The sequence below is a fragment of the Anser anser genome (assembly GCF_964211835.1).
Source record: "Anser anser genome assembly, chromosome: 1".
Taxonomy (NCBI): Eukaryota; Metazoa; Chordata; class Aves; order Anseriformes; family Anatidae; genus Anser; species Anser anser.
Genome location: NC_139720.1, coordinates 77383416 through 77400721, shown reverse-complemented (window position 1 = coordinate 77400721; position 17306 = coordinate 77383416). Strand labels below are relative to the sequence as shown.

The following is a 17306-nucleotide window of genomic DNA, read 5'->3' as shown; positions in this document are numbered from 1 at the left end:
GAGATGGAGATAAAAGGTGGAAGGCAGGATGTGTTTTGAGGACTGTAGTCATGATAAAAGGCCTGTGAAGCTGACCTGCAGGCTTTTGTTTTTTTTCCTGCGGAGACTTGTTTTCATTTGCTCTGTTCATGGCCAGAAGACCCCCGGTCTGATCAGCTGAGGGACGAATTCAGGCACTATTTGACATACCACTGGTTCTCATACGAATGGTCTGCATCTGGCCCTTCAGCTCAATTAACTTTTTTTTTCTTTTTTTTTTTTTTTTTTCCTCTGAAATGTTTAGCTTGGCACAATGAAGATTCAGTGTAACTAAGTGGGAGGACATAAGGAGGGGGAACAATGGTGTGTGTGTGTATTTTCCTGTAGGATTCAGCAAGTGGTGCAGGGTTAATGACCTGTTTCTCCTTAGGACAATTTGTGAACATATCATCCTGTCCCACGACAGAGCTATAACTGCAATCACACAGCTCTTAATGATCTTCTTTATTGAGATTTTTGTGGTAGTTTATGGATTGCATAGCAGGGTATGCTTTCCCCTTCACTTAAGCAGTGTACTTGTGATTTATTAAAAAGTAATAAATGATAATTCTGCAAGTATCCGGTAAAAGTTCTGAAGGGAGAGGACAATATGATCCTATTGGTACCTATTCAGCAAAGCTGACACAACAGGGGTTGGGCAGGAGAAGATGTTCTTAGAAGTTGCTACTTAGAATATTATGTTCCAAAGAAGATAAAAAGCTGGGGAAAAATAGCTTCTCTGGCTGTGATGATGCTCAGGAATTTTATTGGTTTCTTTTGTTGTAAAGAGAGAGATCTAGATAGAGGAGTATTACGAAGATACGTCAAAGTTTTCCCACTTGAGATGTTGCAGCTTCAGAAATTCCCCAGGCTGGTAATTCATGTCTGATTAATTGGGTTCTAAATTGCTTTAATCAATACTTAGTGAAGTTGGCCAGCACAGCCAACAAGCTTTTATTCATTCTAGCAGCAAGAAGCAGGCACTGTTCCCAGCTACTCTGCCTCTATATATGAAGCCTTTGCCACAGAATGGCTGCACAACAGCTGTGCATTGAATCCCACTGTGAGACTGGAGGTCTCAGGCTCCACCAAATGAACAGCTTCAAAATGCAATTTGGGTATGTCTGTTATGACTTCAGATTACCATGCTATGATACCCCGGTCATGCGTGAGTGAAGGTTGATCATTAGATTTGTACCAACACATTTTCCTCTTTGTCATCATGGTTATTAATCTTATATATAATTCCTTGATATACTTACAGACATTTTCTTTTAATCTAGGTGAACAGTCTGTAAAGTAACCATCTTAATCTGTTGCATGTATTTAAATCCATTATCTGATGACTTTCTGATACCAGTGTGGAAGAAAATAGGATTGGATCACCACAATTAGTGGCAAAATGTCTCAGTGACATTCATATGAATTATTCAGCTTACTTCACAATCCATAAAGTTACAAACATTTTATTATATGAGAAAACCAATGCATTAGAGACTATGGAAAAGATGAGTTATATGTGAAATGTGAAGCTTTATTAATATCATTGCTTTCCATCAACATTCTTTAAAGTCCATCCTGACTTTTTAAGAAATCATAATACTTCATCTTTCCTCATCCTTCCCTCATGAGAATTACTTGAGCAGTACATCTTAATACACAATAAAATAGGTTTGCCAAATAAAGGGTAAGCATTAGCTTTCCTGGTCAAGTTTCAGCTTCCATTGCATGTATATTTTTCATTTTTGTCTGAAGGTAGACAGTCTTATGTATCATTGCACTCCAGGGGAAGAGGGTTGGTTTTTTTTTATTAAATGGTTCATAGTCTTGCCAGTATCAGAATGACCCAACACTTCATTTACATCTCTATTATGTTGATAATATTGTGCAATGCAGTGGCTGTGGTAATACGATTTGTCAGTGTTTTTATGTGTTTACATGGCATGCCAATGGCAAAATCTCTTGCTGAGTGATTTTCTTTTGATACAAAAGATTAATTTGGGGACAGCTGTATCTAACCAGCATTAGGTTAAACCAGAGTGCTGTTGTATTCGATACTCCACTGCAGGATATTGATAAGGCTTTTATTCATTGTATTTCTTACTAGCAGTAGAAGAAATTAAAATTTTCTACATAGTTGAACATATATTTTTAAGGGTGATGTGGCTTAGCAAGTCTCCATCAGCCACCTGAGCTCCCACAATTAGCAGTGTGTTCTTCCAGTATAATTTAAAAAAATCAAAAGCATTAGTTCAAGCTGTCTTTATTCTTGTGACCATATACTGACTGTGATTAACCATTTTGGCTCAGGAAGCCAACAGTATTCTGGGCTGTATCAAAAAAAAGTGCAGCTAACAGGTTGAGGGACGTGATTCGTGATTGTCCCTCTCTATCCTGTTATTGTGAGACCCCATCTGGAGTACTGCATCGAGCTATGGGGCCTACAACTTAAGAAAGACATAGATCTGCTAAAGTGGGTCCAGAGGAGGGCCACAAAGATGTTCAGAGGGCTGGAGCACCTCTCCTTGAAGACAGCCTGAGAGAGTTGGGGTTGTACAGCCTGGAGAAGAGAAGGCTCCAAGGACACCTCGCTGCAGCCTTCCAGTACCTAAAGAGGGGAGACAGGAAAGCTGGGGAGGGACTCTTTGTCAGGGAGTGTAGTGATAGGACAAAGGGGAATGACTTTAAACTAAAAGAGGGTATAAACTAAAGGAGAGTAGATTTAGAATTAGAAAAATCTTCACTTCTAAATCATTTAGATTTAGAAATTCTTCACTCAGAGGGAGGTGAGGCATCAAAACAGGCTGCCCAGAGAAGCTGTGGATGCCCCCTCCCCAGAGGTTTACAAGGCCAGGCAGGATGGAGCTTTGGGCAACCTGATCTAGCAGGAGGTGTCCCTGCCTAAGTTGGGGGGGATGGAACGAGATGGTCTTTAAGGTCCCTTCCAACTCAAACCATTCCGTAATTCTATGATTTACTTTAAAATGCTGCTTTTTTTTTTCAAGTAAAGAGTCTAGGTTTCAGTCTCTAACACATCAAAGTCTAAGATAGCTCTTTACTTCTGATATATACAAGGAGAAACACAAAGAAACTTTGTCTCCACCAATGAAAAATTCCAGTTGCTTTTAGGAAGTTTGTTATGTCCCTTCACAATCAGGAGACTCAGCCACTGTGCATGTGGCATCGCAACCACCCCACAGCAGCTGATTACTTTGCCAGTCTGTATTGTTCTCACACCTGAACACACAATAAAAAAGATGAAGGTAGATTTACACAGGTGTTTATAGAAAGTGTACATCTAAATATATAAAGCATCAGCATATTACCAACTGAAATATTTTTAGCTTAATTAAAATCCTTCTTGGTTTGAGCTTTCATGACTTCTGTAATTCTTTTGCTGTTGTCTTGCATATTTTTCTATCTTGTACTTCTATCTGATATTACTATTCCTTCCCCTCTTCTGTCCATGCCATTTATAATGAAAGAGAATATGACAAGCCCAGATCAAGGGTGGGAAGAATCAGAAAAGAGCACAACTCCTGCAGAAGGTTGAACATCCTCAGCTTTCACAACCATTCCTTTCACAACGTTAAATCTAGTCTCTGCTGGGAATAAACATATCAGCTCTTTTCTAAATATAAATGAATAAACACCACAGTTTAGGAGAGAAAATAACAGTCAGGCAGGAAGCTATGGTGGCAGGGAGACTTCAGGTACTTCAGGTAGTAGAAGTAAAATATTGAAAGAATTTGCTGTTATAATTAAAAACCACTGAGAAAAGAAAGCTACTCAGTGAATCCTAGTTTCCAGACTCACCAGAGCATACCTGTACAGTGATTCACTGTGCAACACATTGTGTCCAGTGGAGACACTATGGTCAATTTTGGCTTAGATTATAGCAGTTGAATGCTTTTTCCTAAATCTCTGTGCCCTGTGGTTTCTCACAGAAAATGACTCTTTCAGCAGTACATCAAGCAGCTAAAATGGTTCATAACAGCCCACATCAATGGCAGCTATTAACACATTATTCTTTACTTTTCTCCTTCAGTACTTCATATAGTAAATGGCACAGCTGTTGACTTCATGCAGACAGCAGTGTTAGAGAAATGGACGTGCTTCAAGACAGTCTCAATGCAAGTTGTTGTGTTGTGCTTTTTTTCCTAACCACAGGATGTTAGACTCAGATTGCTGAGGTACAGTGTCCTGATAGGAAAGCTCCACACTTCAGATGTCGAAATAAGCACCTCCATGCAAGTAAATGATTAGATGACATGCCAGAGGTATGAATCTCAGTGAGTATCAATTTGTTTGACTCAGGAGCTTAAAATGTATCAGTGCAGCTATGCTCCCTTAAAAAGTTTTTGTCAGTATTATTTTAGGTCCTATATCTTATCTAGTCAGAAATTGAAAGAGCCTCATAAATAGTAGGTGGTAGGAAGAGTGAGGCACTTAGCAACTGAAGCAGATATCAGAAAAAAGAAGGGATCAGGGGTGTTGGGAATGCCCTTAGATTTATAGGATTTCAAAGGAAATCAAACGGATCACAGGAGAGCAAGCAGTCAGAGCTTCAGACTCCCCATAAGTTATTCCTGTTTTAGGGCCTTAATTGGATCCAGAATGTAGTCCTGAAGAAAACAAGGAAAAATCTGCCTTGATATTTTTGCAATGTAAGCAAGTTAATGTTTTCTTGACAGTAGGCTCTTGGCTTATCCAGTTCATTTCCAGTTTTCTTAGTACTTGCAGCTGCTGAGGATTATTGCAGATGCTGTAACAAACTGATAAGCATTGTGGCTGAAGCCCCCAGTGAAGAAGTTCAGTTTGCTTAGCTTGTTCACTGAAGATATATCTGTTGCCTATAGCAGCTGCATCCTAACACACTAATTGCATTCAGGGTTTAATTGCACTGAGACTCCTGAATTGTAAGTCAGGTGGGGAGAATGATAAATGTAAAAATATGGAGGATCATATAGATATGCAGAATATGTCTACAATTTCTTAGGGTCATGGACTTTGCACAGCATAAGAAACAGAGCACATGAATTCAAAGGCCATTTCAAAACATAAGAGCTTTGCTTCTGAGAATTCATTGACTTTGAAGCAATAAAAAGCCATTTAAGATTTTGGTTATTCAGTAGGCATTGTTTTTGAGAAAAGAAGTATTTTTGTTCTGGTTTTGGTTTTTTGAACAAGAGTAGCCATGCACAGAAACTCATATCTGAAGCTAAAGATGATACAATTCTTTTTTCTTGACATTTTTCCCTTACAGAAAATTCAGCTTTCGAACAGTTCAGCCAAGCTGCACTTCAGAATATAAATAGGTCTTTATCACAAAACAAGTCCGTCCCTCTCCTGCCAGCTTCTTAATTTCCTGTGGTAGCAAAAGCCTTTCCATACAGGGTTCTTCCTGGCTGGTTTTCAATTAGTCTTCTCTGGCTACCCAACTCTTTGTGCAATGGAGAGGAAGAGTCCTTCAGTCCTCAATGAGTAAAAAAAACACTCCATAAAATAAAACAGCCAAGGTTTAGTCTTCTGAAAAAAATCAGAGAAGGCAGTCATTAACCAAGGTCAAACTTGAAGAGTACTTTGTATGTTGAAAAATGCCAAAGCACTGTTATCCCCTCACTAATCGAAGACAGAGTAAAATATCTGATTAACAGTGAACAGCAGTGTTGCATGAAAGTTTACTACAGGAAGTCAAGAAGAAGAAGGGGAATGTTCTGAACTGAAAACACAAGGGAAAATCTGATATCTTGTGTCTTATTGACTATGTGGGAATTAAGGTCTCTTTGCAACCTGAAGAAGATTTTATGATTTCAGAATTCTAATCTATGTCTGCTTTTTGTTGTTGGTTTTCTCTTCTATTCTGAGACACAAAATTTCTTCATGGGGTTATTTTCTGTTCTTCAGAAGAAAAGAAAGCAACTATTGAATATCCTGTTCTCTGTCATGCTAAAACTCTTTCTGGTCTTCCTTCCAGATACCTTTATATTCATAGAACACTTGGGGGTGTTGTTTGACAAGAAGTTCAACATGAGCTGGCAATGTGCACTTGCAGCCCGGAAAGCCAACTTATCCGGGGCTGCATCAAAAGCAGCGTGGCCAGCAGGTTGAGGGAGGTGATTGTCCCCTTCTGTTCTGTTCTCATGAGACCCCACCTGGAGCACTGTGTTCAGCTCTGGGGCCCCCAGCACAAGAAAGACATGGACCTGCTGGAGCGAGTCCAGAGGAGGGCTATGAGGATGATCAGAGGGCTGGAGCACCTCTCCTGTGAGGACAGGCTGAGGGAGCTGGGATTGTTCAGCCTGGAGAAGAGAAGGCCCCAGAGAGAGCTTATAATGACCTTCCAGTACCTAAAGGGTGCCTACAGGAAAGCTGGGGAGGGACTCTTTGTCAGGGAGTGTAGTGATAGGACAAGAAAGAATGGTTTTAAATTAAAAGTGGGTAGATTTAGATTAGATATAAGGAAGAAATTCTTTACTATGAGGGTGGTGAGGCACTGGAACAGGCTGCCCAGAGAAGCTGAGAAGCTGAGGATGCCCTATCCCTGGAAGTGTTCAAGGCCAGGCTGGATGGGGCTTTGGGCAACCTGGTCTGGTGGGAGGTGTCCCTGCCCATGGCAGGGAGTGGTGGTGTTGTAATTAGATGGTTTTTAAAGACCCTTTGAATCTAAACTGTTATGTGATTCTATGATACTATTTCTGGTCTTCCTTCCAGATACCCTTAAATTCAGTTCCATTCTCTGTAAAACACAGGCAAAAACATAGAGCTGGCTTGGCCATCATGTGGGGAAAAATACAGCATATGTACACAAGCTCATTTGACAGGCTGCAGTGGTGTCACTTATGTATTTTCTATTCCAATTTAGCCTTACTCATACCTGAAGGAGTGCCACACACCTAGTGAGATGAAGAAATAAAGGCACAGAGAAACAACAATGAAAGACCCACAGAGATGCATTAGATTAACTTTTTATATTTGCCAGTAGTCTGGAAAATTATGAAGATGTTGCTTTTCCTAGGAGCACAGATAGAAACTCCAATTTGAAAAAGCAGTTCAATGGATACGTCATCTTGTTCTTTATGACATATATGCAACAGCAGAGAAACATACATATGATGGCAGAGAAACTTCCCTCAATAGGGAAGTAAACTGCAAGATAATAGAGATTTGCAAGTACATTGCTTTTCTACATATTTACAGCACCCACAGCTCAGCAAAGCTTTCCATAATTCATGATCACTTGTTTCCTTTCCTTGTTAAACTACATGCCTCTGTATCGTACCCTTAGGACACAATCTTTTGACTTCAGTCTGTTTATTCACCATATACAACAAAATATGTAAGAGACCTTCCGAAGGAGGGGTATTGGTAGGAAATGCTGTGATCTCTCCTACCTCAGTTGTGATGTGGCTGCTTCACGCAGAGAGGTCAAGGTCCTAATCACTGATAGCAGTAAGCTCACCTTGCTTCTTCAGGGACATTGCTCGCAGAGATTGCCAAACACAGAGGAAAATCAGTGACTTTCTGGTAACAATACTCTAGTTTGTCTGGATCTGTTGCAACATCTAAAACCAGACAGCAGACTTTCCCAGAGTTTTATATAGATGTATATTTCTCCTCTGTCTGTTTCCCAGGTCACAGCACTGGGAACTACCCCCTCCCACCTCTGCAGGAGAAGAGCAGGAAGAAAAGATCTGGCATCCTATTTGGGGTCATATAATCAGGCATCACATGTCTGTCTCATTATGTGACCTGATACAGGGACTTTCCCTTGATATTTTCAGTTGTTTATGGAAATAATCTCCTCTTCTAGTTGAGACAATCCTATGCACTTCAACACACTTTAGTTAAATTGAAATAGGTTTTTTATTATTATTATTTTTTAAAGTTATAATATTCCAATTTAAGGATTGAGAGAGGATGAATATTTCCCTTTAGCTGGTGTCTGTATTTTCCTGCTTTACTGAACTGTCACTACTCATTTGAATTTTAGCTTCTGGCCACTGAATATTTTTACTACCTGTGTTCCTTTAAAGAACTTTTAAAATTAGCTGTTCACTGCCCAGGTTCACGCAGACCGTGTCTGAGGACACCTGTTCTGGAGTACTAGGCCTCCTACATCTATTAGCTTGTGAGATGGTAAGTGAGTGTGTAGGAGGACAGAAGAGGCATAGTTAGAAATGAGTCAGAAGCCCCCACGGTCCTCCAGCCATACCTGACTGCCTCCCACTGCCTCTCCGTGTAGAACTAAGTCATGAACACAGACTTCCAGAGGTCAAAAATAGTATGTACGTCTATGTCTCCAACACGCATTTCAGCTTTCAGCACAAGATATTCTTGTATTTAAAGAACAAGCTGTCATGGCCCATTCAAGTTCTGTGAATTTAAAGTGGAATGGAGCAGAAGGAGGACAGACCCACCATGTGCTCCAGACTTGAGCCTGTGGCTTTGTTCTGGGAAACTTCCATAGATGTAGTATTGAAGATAGGCCTGACTCTTAGAGAAGTTGGATCCAGAAGTAGAATACAGAGTGTTCATTAAAATCAGGTTTGATTTGTCTGGGCTTCTCTGTTTTAATGCTGATCTGTCTTACCTGTCTTCTGTGTGACAAATGGCAGCAAGATTTCCTTGCCACCAGCTTTGAACCTAATAGTTCAGTGGTTGAACCGCTGAATAATTTACCTGATGAATTTCATACTGTTTTTGAAAGACTTATCTCTGAAAGTTGTTTTTTACTTTCCATATAGCTCTGCCAGATAAGTTCTAGAGGAGTTCTTGACAAATTTATTGGAAGTAAAAGCAATTACTGTTAGCAAACAGCCTTCAAAGAAACATACATTCCTCCATTTTAGTCTTGCCTGGGTTGTATGTCTAAAATTATAACGTATTTTCACCGGAGAAGAGCCTACAATGTTACACCAGTCAGTGGACTGTAGCAGGATACTGCCAGCCAAGAAAATGTATTTTTTAAAAAGTGGACAACTCTGGCTCTTCTGAAGATAATTGCCTTGGCTGTTTGAGACAAGTGATGCAGCTCTTCTGGGAAGAAATATGTATTAAATGAAATGCCAGTCAGAACACTTCAAGAGTGATCCTTCCTTCCATGGAATCATTGCTTTTCATCTTACATTAAGGGTTTTTAAACCTGTCTTAATAAAGGAGGTACCTCACAGAATCATTGCATGTTTCCCTCTGAATGAATGAAATGTAATGCATCCACGGAGAGAAACTTACCATCTCCATCTCCACAGAACCAGGTCAATGTTTCCATCCTAGTAAGACAGATGGTTTCCACAGCAGAGGATTTTTTTTATTTTTTTTTGATGGTGGTGAAGAAAAGAAGTGTAAACATATAAAGCTTTCAACAACACTGAAAAAATCCTCCACCTGGGAGCAGCAGTGTGGGAAAGATGGAAAACCTTTTATTTTGTTTCCAATCAATGTGACATCTCCCACATGTCCTGATACTTCATTTACTCCTGTTTTGGAATGAAACAAATAGTGGGATTTCCAAGGCAATCCTTCTTGCTTTTTATATTCGTATCCACCTTCTAATGTGTGGAAGTGTAAGTTTCTCTGTCCCTTTCATATCTCTTCTGATTCCTCCCCTTATAAACTGGTGTCGTTCTCCTTCTCCTCTGCCAATCCACAATTAACTTAATGAGCAGTATCTGACTTAACAGACAGTGCTCTCCGTCCTGGGAACATGTACAGAATGTGCAACAACTCTGATGTCCCAATAAATTACAAACATGCATATATGAATATAGTGTCATGTGGGGGAATCAGAGACCATGGTGCATAGCACTCACCTGTCTTTAGGATGACATATATGCCTTACCTTGCTAAACATGTGAAGCAGATGGACTGGGGGATGCAAAAGTCTACTGAGAGAATGGTCAGGCACATCCAAAGGTAAACATTTGCACGCCTGCGAAACACTGACGACAGAAACTTCCATGAGATACATCAGTGCCTAAAATGGAACTTCTTCACCTAAATCACCTAATGTAAAGATCCCACTCTAGAGTCTTACCCCAAATCCTTTAGCAATATCATGGTAAGCATGGGAGCAGAATTCAGTTTTCTGGGACCCAGGAAAGGTAACTTGTCCATATTTTTTACCTACTTTGTTACCTTCTTTAGTGTCAGTTTGGCTTTGTTCACACAGTGACAGGGAGCCTTTATTTCACACTTTCACTTCAGGATTAAAGCCATTCAGTTACGCACATAAATTAATTGAATCCAGAACAGATCTTTAATCTACAGATTTAATGCAGGATTTCCTCATATCCTAATGACTTCTGGAAAGGAATATCATTTATTTTAAGAATCTGTAGTAATTAACATACAAGCAGCATTCCTAATTGCTTCAGAAGCCAAGAACAAGATGGTGATATCACGTTGTGTCAAGAGACAGCAGAATGATTTCTGAGAAAAATTATTTTTCTTTACAGTTCTTATAGGTGTTTGGCTTTTCCCCCCTGTGTCTCTTGTAGCAAAACAGGTAATAACACCAAGCTTGTTACAAGATGCTTCATCTTCTCAGAAGTGCTGAAAGGATGCGGGCACAGGCAGTGCTTACTTTCACCTTGAGAAAGTGATGTTGTTGGTGTTTTAGGCCTTGGATTTTTGATGGCTTTCCTAGGTGGGACCTTTCACTCTCTCTCCTAACGACTATAAATTTACCACCTTTCATGAAGGCACAATGGACTGCTAAACCTGTTTACTGCAGGACATAGCTGATAGTAGGATTTGGGAACTTAATGCTTCTGTTTTTGTCTTTCCGGGGCCATACACCTGACTTCCATGGCAGCTGATCATGCTTTTGTGAAAGCATTGCTGTTCATTATATTTAATCTCTGAGACATCAGCTGACTTTTAAAGGAATGTACTTCTGTTAGGAAATTGAATATGCCACTAGTTTTCCACTCTTCTGCTATGGCAGGTTGTAGAGAGTCAGATTTCTGTACCTCTTGCATGCAGATCACCAAAAAAGACAACACAAGCTATGGGTTGGTGCTCAGCTGGTGCTCAAGCCAGAGATAATGGAATATCTTATTCTTACCCGGAGAAGTGGAAGACTAGGACACAGTCCTGATAACAAGTTTTCCACAAAATTTTCAAGGCAATGTATTTGCAGGAAGCTGATTAAAAATTTCAACAAGCAATCTTGTAAGAAATCTCCTGAAAGGTAAAGTTATATTCCTTTAGCCCTGGAGCAGAAATAATACAATGTGAATCCGTGAAAGCTCACAACCCTGCAGTGCACCCTGAATGTCTCATTTTTAAATAAAGTAATAATAGAAACAAAATCTACGTTCATACACATGGCTAAGACAAGATCTCTTCTAGGAAGAGTGTTCTACTGTTGTCTGCAAAGAATTAATTTCCAGTAAAAGGAAGTGAAAGCAGACACAGTAACACTGCTGGGGCTTCTACTTAACGAATTTTACACTCTTTGACCCTAGCAATGCCGCTTCTTCACCCTGGTGATCTGCAAATTAAAACAAACTTGCAACAGAGCAGCAGAGCTAATGAAGCCAGATTTCCTAGATTGGTGTGCTACATCCTCTCTTCCTCCACTGCTGCAACCACCTCAGCTAATCATCCCTGTTCCCTCTGAGTCCTCACTCTACTTAACATTTGTGCTTTATGTATGCCAGTTATTCCTTCTGCTCCATGGGAGGAAATCCCCTGTTATCAGCAGATATCATTCAACAATATCCAAGAACATCAAGGAAAGATCAGAATATTTTCACTGACTTCACAGACAGGAGGAGGTAGGTTAAATCTGTCAAAACAAATTTATAAGAGATGATTGGGTGTGCATTGCTTGTGCCTTTTCTTTGTCAAATTGGACACTTAAAAACAAAAAACAAAAACAACAACAGAAAACAAACCAAACACAAGAAAGCATTTGTGACACACCCAGGTTAGTTACAAATGCTCATTAGCAGACAGCTGGAAAGACATACACTTAATAAATTAGGGACCTGCCATCATGAAATACCTTTATGTGCCACGACCTTGCCCCAGTGCCTGTCTACAAAGCAAGCTGGTATTTGCAGGATTTATAACTAGAAGTCTTGTGGCATGAGACACCATCCAGATTACATTGCACAATTTTTTTTTGGTCACAAATATTTTCCAGAAACATGAGTGAGGACTTCATATTGCTCTTAGTGACTGGCTGTTTGTGTCTTGTCAAGGTAATGTACCATTTATAAGTAACCTCGTGTCCATATGAGGTATGGCTGTATGTTCTTCTTGGGAGTAAATGAACTATAAAGGGTAAAGTATAAAGAGGCTTCTCTGCATTGTTCAAACGTTTCCTCATCCAGTGGGAAGGCCTTGCTATAATTACCTGACCCAGCATAGTTTTCTGTGACACAGACGTCCCTTTTTGGATTGTTCCCCAAGTTCCTCTATGATCAGCAAAGAGAAATTAGCTTTTCTAGGGTACAGTTCATCTCAGACGGTTGTTCACTTCTAAATTAAGGGAGCCACATCCTGAAATGCCTCTGTCTTGACATGGACAAAGTGAGCCAAGTGACCACATCAGAACCCCTCTGTACATACCTAGTAGACTAGCTATCCGTTATCTCAGAGGGAGCTTAGCGAGCAAGCTCATAGGTCCATGAGGGTGGGCACTAAAGTTGGGTAAGATTAATCCCAGTGCAAATGGTTCCTTGTTCCTGGTTTTCAGAAGCGTTTGCAAACCTTTGTTGTCTACTTTTCATATATGCTTTGGTTTATTTTTGCCTTGGCCTGGCTTTACCTAAAAAGGATATTTAAGTAACTGATTTATGCCAAATAAATCCATCCTCTCCAGGACACTGAAATACCTGGGGCACTGAGATCCTAACAAACACGTATCTTCTGTGTAAGGTTTTCCAAGGTAACTAAGAGCATGCTGGTTGTGACTTATCTTAGGCTGCACTAACCAGGGTGACATTTGGAGACAAGTATCTGAGGCAGCTGCTTGAAGGTGCTGCTCTGATTGGCTCAAGCAGCCCCTGTTGTCCTTGAGAACTCATGCTTACAACTCTGCCACCCCTTCCATGAGGGGATCTGGATGCATTTTGGGAACCAAGGAGGAGAGTTAGGGACAGGAGTCCTCCAATCCATGGCAACATGCATAGTTTGGGACACCACATGCAGAGGAAAATCATCCCCCAATGACAGGCTGTGACCACTCTTTCAGGTACGAGGTCGCAGGTGAGCAACCCAGCATCTGGGTTTAGGGTGCAGTGCACAACACATACTGGCAAGAAGACTATGATAGGACTATCTTTTGTGTTTCCAAAGACTGAACTCTGCAAAGCATTACAAATATAACAAGAAGTTATAAGTAGTTTCAGATTCCTTTTTTCCCTCTCTCTTCTTGAGAGAGGAAACAAATAATCTCCACTTGATTATTTTGTCAGTATTTTATTCTGTCTTACTGGATCAATACTACAACTTGTTCAACTACACATAGCCATCTGTATGCAGGAGTCAGAAAAAGGGAAGAGAGCTAAGACTGCAAAGCTCTCACACTGATGCCATCAATACAAGCTTTTACCTCCCAAATAAAACTTCCAAATTCAACTTTATTGGTCTGTGAAAAGATGTAATATGTTGCTATTAACTCACTGCTTTGAAGAGAATGGTCCTGGTCCTTCTGTAATGTCTTTTGACTCTAGATCACAAAGGAGGTCATTACCAATATCTTGTTTCACCTCTGCTGGACAAACAGTGGCAAGGCCATTGTCACCCAGCCATTGCGGAGTCAAGGGCTGAACTCAGGAGTCCTGAGCATTAGTCCAGTACACATCCCACTGCCTAGAAAATGCCAGTATGCTGTCTAGATGAAATTTGCTATTATTCTCCTTAGGGATCACACAGAAGAGAAGTTGAATAAATTCTTTAAATGCTCAGTGGACTTCTTGCTAAAATCTTAAGTGTCTCCAAGCAGCATTTCTTTCTTTGCAGGAGACAGACAAACATGATGGAGAAATCTCTTCAACTTCTTTTACACACATACTGGATGTCTCACAGCACAAAAAATGATGTCCAGTGTTGACGTGGAAATCTGCTGTGTGAGCAGTCAGGGAATATTTCTGAGGGGAAAATACATATCCCAGAGAATCAATAAACTTTGATGTGGGGAGTAGCCATAGCAAGACAACATGTTTGCAGAAGCCCAGCCTCTGCAATTTTTGCTTGTGGGGTCAAGTGGAAGAAAATTGTCATTCACTTCTGCTCTCATTAGCTGAGTTCAAGCTTTCTGAGAGAAGTGTTTCTCAAAGGCAGGTAGCTCAGGAAAAGCTGATGGCGTGCAGAGTACTGGACAATCAGCAGCATGCTATATGTATATTTATGCTTCTGGATGCTGGATGGAATAATTCAGTGGCCTGATCCTTATTTGGGTTTCATTCATCAATGGTGTCAATCAAAGGTATTAGTCCAGTGCAAGTTAGTTGAGAAGGAAGCTTTGCACAAGTACAGGTCTGCAATTAGGCATTCTTTTAGAAGTAATAAAATATAATAGATTCAATCTCATCTGATGAAAAGATGTGCTAAAATCCATGGTACGTCACTAGTGTCACTAACATCACTAACTTTATCCCTCAAAGTTACCCCAGTACATGGCTCTTCTCCTGGTCCCTGTACTAAAGCAGTGTGGGCCAGGTGATAAATCCGAAAGCCTATATGTATTGTGAGGGAAGCTGTGCTGTGAATTAAATGCAGTGTTGAGACACACAGAGGAACAGACAGCACCTGGCTGCCCTTGCACCTATGGAGCCAGCACACCTCTCTGTGCTGAGATGGCTCCTCGAAGTGACCACACATCGAACAGCTGTGATGAGAAGGTTCCCGGGAGAATGGCTGTCAATGAAAAGGTGATTTATCCTCTTTCCAGATCCTGGATGGAGGGAGGCCACTGGATGGAGGCAGGCCTCAGTTAAGTAATAAAAGCATGTTAACAATGTCAAAGACAGAAAGAATCATTGACAAAAATAATGAAATGTCTTTTTAGAATGGCAATTCTAATCCAAATAGTAGGGGGATGGATTTTATAGGGAGAAATTTAATATTAACACCCCAAAAATTGAGGCAGTCAGTAGATTACTTAAGCTTGCCAGAATCCCTTTCCCTCATTCAAACAGCAGATGGAGCAGAAATTGAGATACGTTAGTTCTACTGCTCAAACATGGAAATCAAAAAAAAAACCACCTAACTGTAAACAAAGAATTTCAAACCCTTTGTCCAAAACAGGCAGTTGGGGTTGTCCTATAGAGTTGAAATATGCTTTTTCCCTCTGCAATTTGCTTTGAAATTTGTAATGCTGTCTCAAATTAAAATATTGAGTTTCTGCTATGCTTTGGGAAGAATGTAGTGTTTACGCCTCTGGGGGTCCTGAAGAAAAATTGCTTGGGTAGGCTTTACATTATTTTGCATTAACTGGGGCTGATGTGATTGTATCAACACAACAGAAATATGACCCACCAAAAGTATACTAACTTTGGAATAACTTCTCTCAACTTATTTTTTTTTTCTTTCAATTTTATACTTAACAAGTACCTATGTTTCACTGCAAATGCCTCTAAAACTTTGTGTGCAGCTTCAGAGTCCACCTTGGAAGTTAGCTCAGGGTAAGCTATTGAGCTATACATTCACAGCCTGGCTGAGTCAACGTTAGCTTATCCAAACAGGCAAGCCTGCAGCCAGAGCTCTGATTAGACACCACAAATGACTGGCTTCCTTTCAATGCTCCATCAGGCCACTGAGCCTGGGGTCCCAAATCTCCCACCCTGGTCCAGACACCAGGGTAGCAGAAGCTCAAAGAGCGTTTCATGCCCATATTGTGACCTTATCAGGAAACTGAATCTCCCAAAAAAACTAGCTCATCACCTGTAAAACCTTCTCTTCACTCACTTTGTTACTAGTCCGTACTGCTGCAGCCAAATTACAGTCAAACCTTGTAGACCAAACACAAGCGTCACAGGTATATTTCCCCTGAGTAAGATAATACATGTACACTACTGCTGGGTACCACAGTGATCATCTCTGCAAGCCTGACTCTGAAGCATTGGTGCTTGCACAAATATATGTTTCAGTAGCAGTCTTTGTACATTTTAAAAGAAATCTTTGTTCAAAATAATCAGTTATGGGCATATGTAATATGTTTTTATATGTTTTAGATGCGTATACAATTATTCACCATAAGGTTCCTGGTCTCCTTAAAAAAACTTTGATATAACCTCATCATAGCGTTATCAATGGTTTCATTAACACAATCATACTTCTGCACTGCAGGGTTATTTATTTTGTTAGGCCCTGAAATTGGTTTCTCTCATAGTTGTATTCCTGTAGTCATGAATAACCAGCCACTCAAAATGTCTGTCTATAGGCCTGGGGCTGCTTGCTTCAACCTGTGCCTGCACTCTCTAAATCTCTCCTACCATCTCATCAGAGTTTGCTCTACACATTCTTATTTTAGGGTCATTGATATTTCAGTCTGCATGCTAATAGTCATTTAGAAGAATTTATATAAACCTTTGGTAACCGTTACTAATACTACTTAGCTGCGTCAGTATCACAAGGATATTATCAAAATTGCTTTACAACTTTATGTAATGTACAGCCATGCTTCTGAAGTGGCTGATAAGGTAGAAAGCTCCTGCCAACCTACCACCTGCTTTTCTGCAGATGCTAGCTGGCTTTTGTGTTGCAATGTTTTGCTTCTCCTACATCCATTCACTCACTCACGCTGGAGAAGTGAGCTCACAGAATGGCTGGGTTAGGCTTTGAGTGTCCGCACTTCTTTTCGTTCACATCAGTCATTTTGGATGGCCTCATTTTGCCTACTTATTTTTGCACTGTTTATTCTGCTTTCAATTTTTCACACCACAATTTTTTTTCCTTCTTTTTCCCCATTTTCTCTCATTTCTGAGTAGCTATCCTGATTACTATTACAGTAATTTGGTTCAGAAACTGTGGTGTCCCTGCTGACTATTTGTGTAACTGGGATATTCATTTTTCAAGACTGGCATCCTCAGTGTTCTCTCACATAGGCTATGTTTTTGTTTCTGCACAAGGTAAAATAAAGGTTGCAATGAGCAGTTGAAAGTTCAACTGTGAGATGTGGGCATGCTGCCAAGATTTCCTGTTCAGGAATCAATAGATATATATATAATATATTATTCCATTTAGTTTACTTTGTAATCAGTCTGAATAGGCATGTATGTATTTCTTCCAGGGTCCATGATCTATTAGATGAGAATCATTAAAATATTATA

The 17306-nt window shown here is 40.2% G+C and overlaps 1 protein-coding gene across 3 annotated transcripts in view; it reads left to right on the top strand.

Annotated features, from left to right (window-relative positions):
- The window catches only part of LOC310896856 (sulfotransferase 6B1-like), a 113383-nt gene that overhangs the window by 61072 nt on the left and 35005 nt on the right, over positions 1–17306 (top strand). The gene's annotated exons all lie outside the window — the stretch shown is intronic.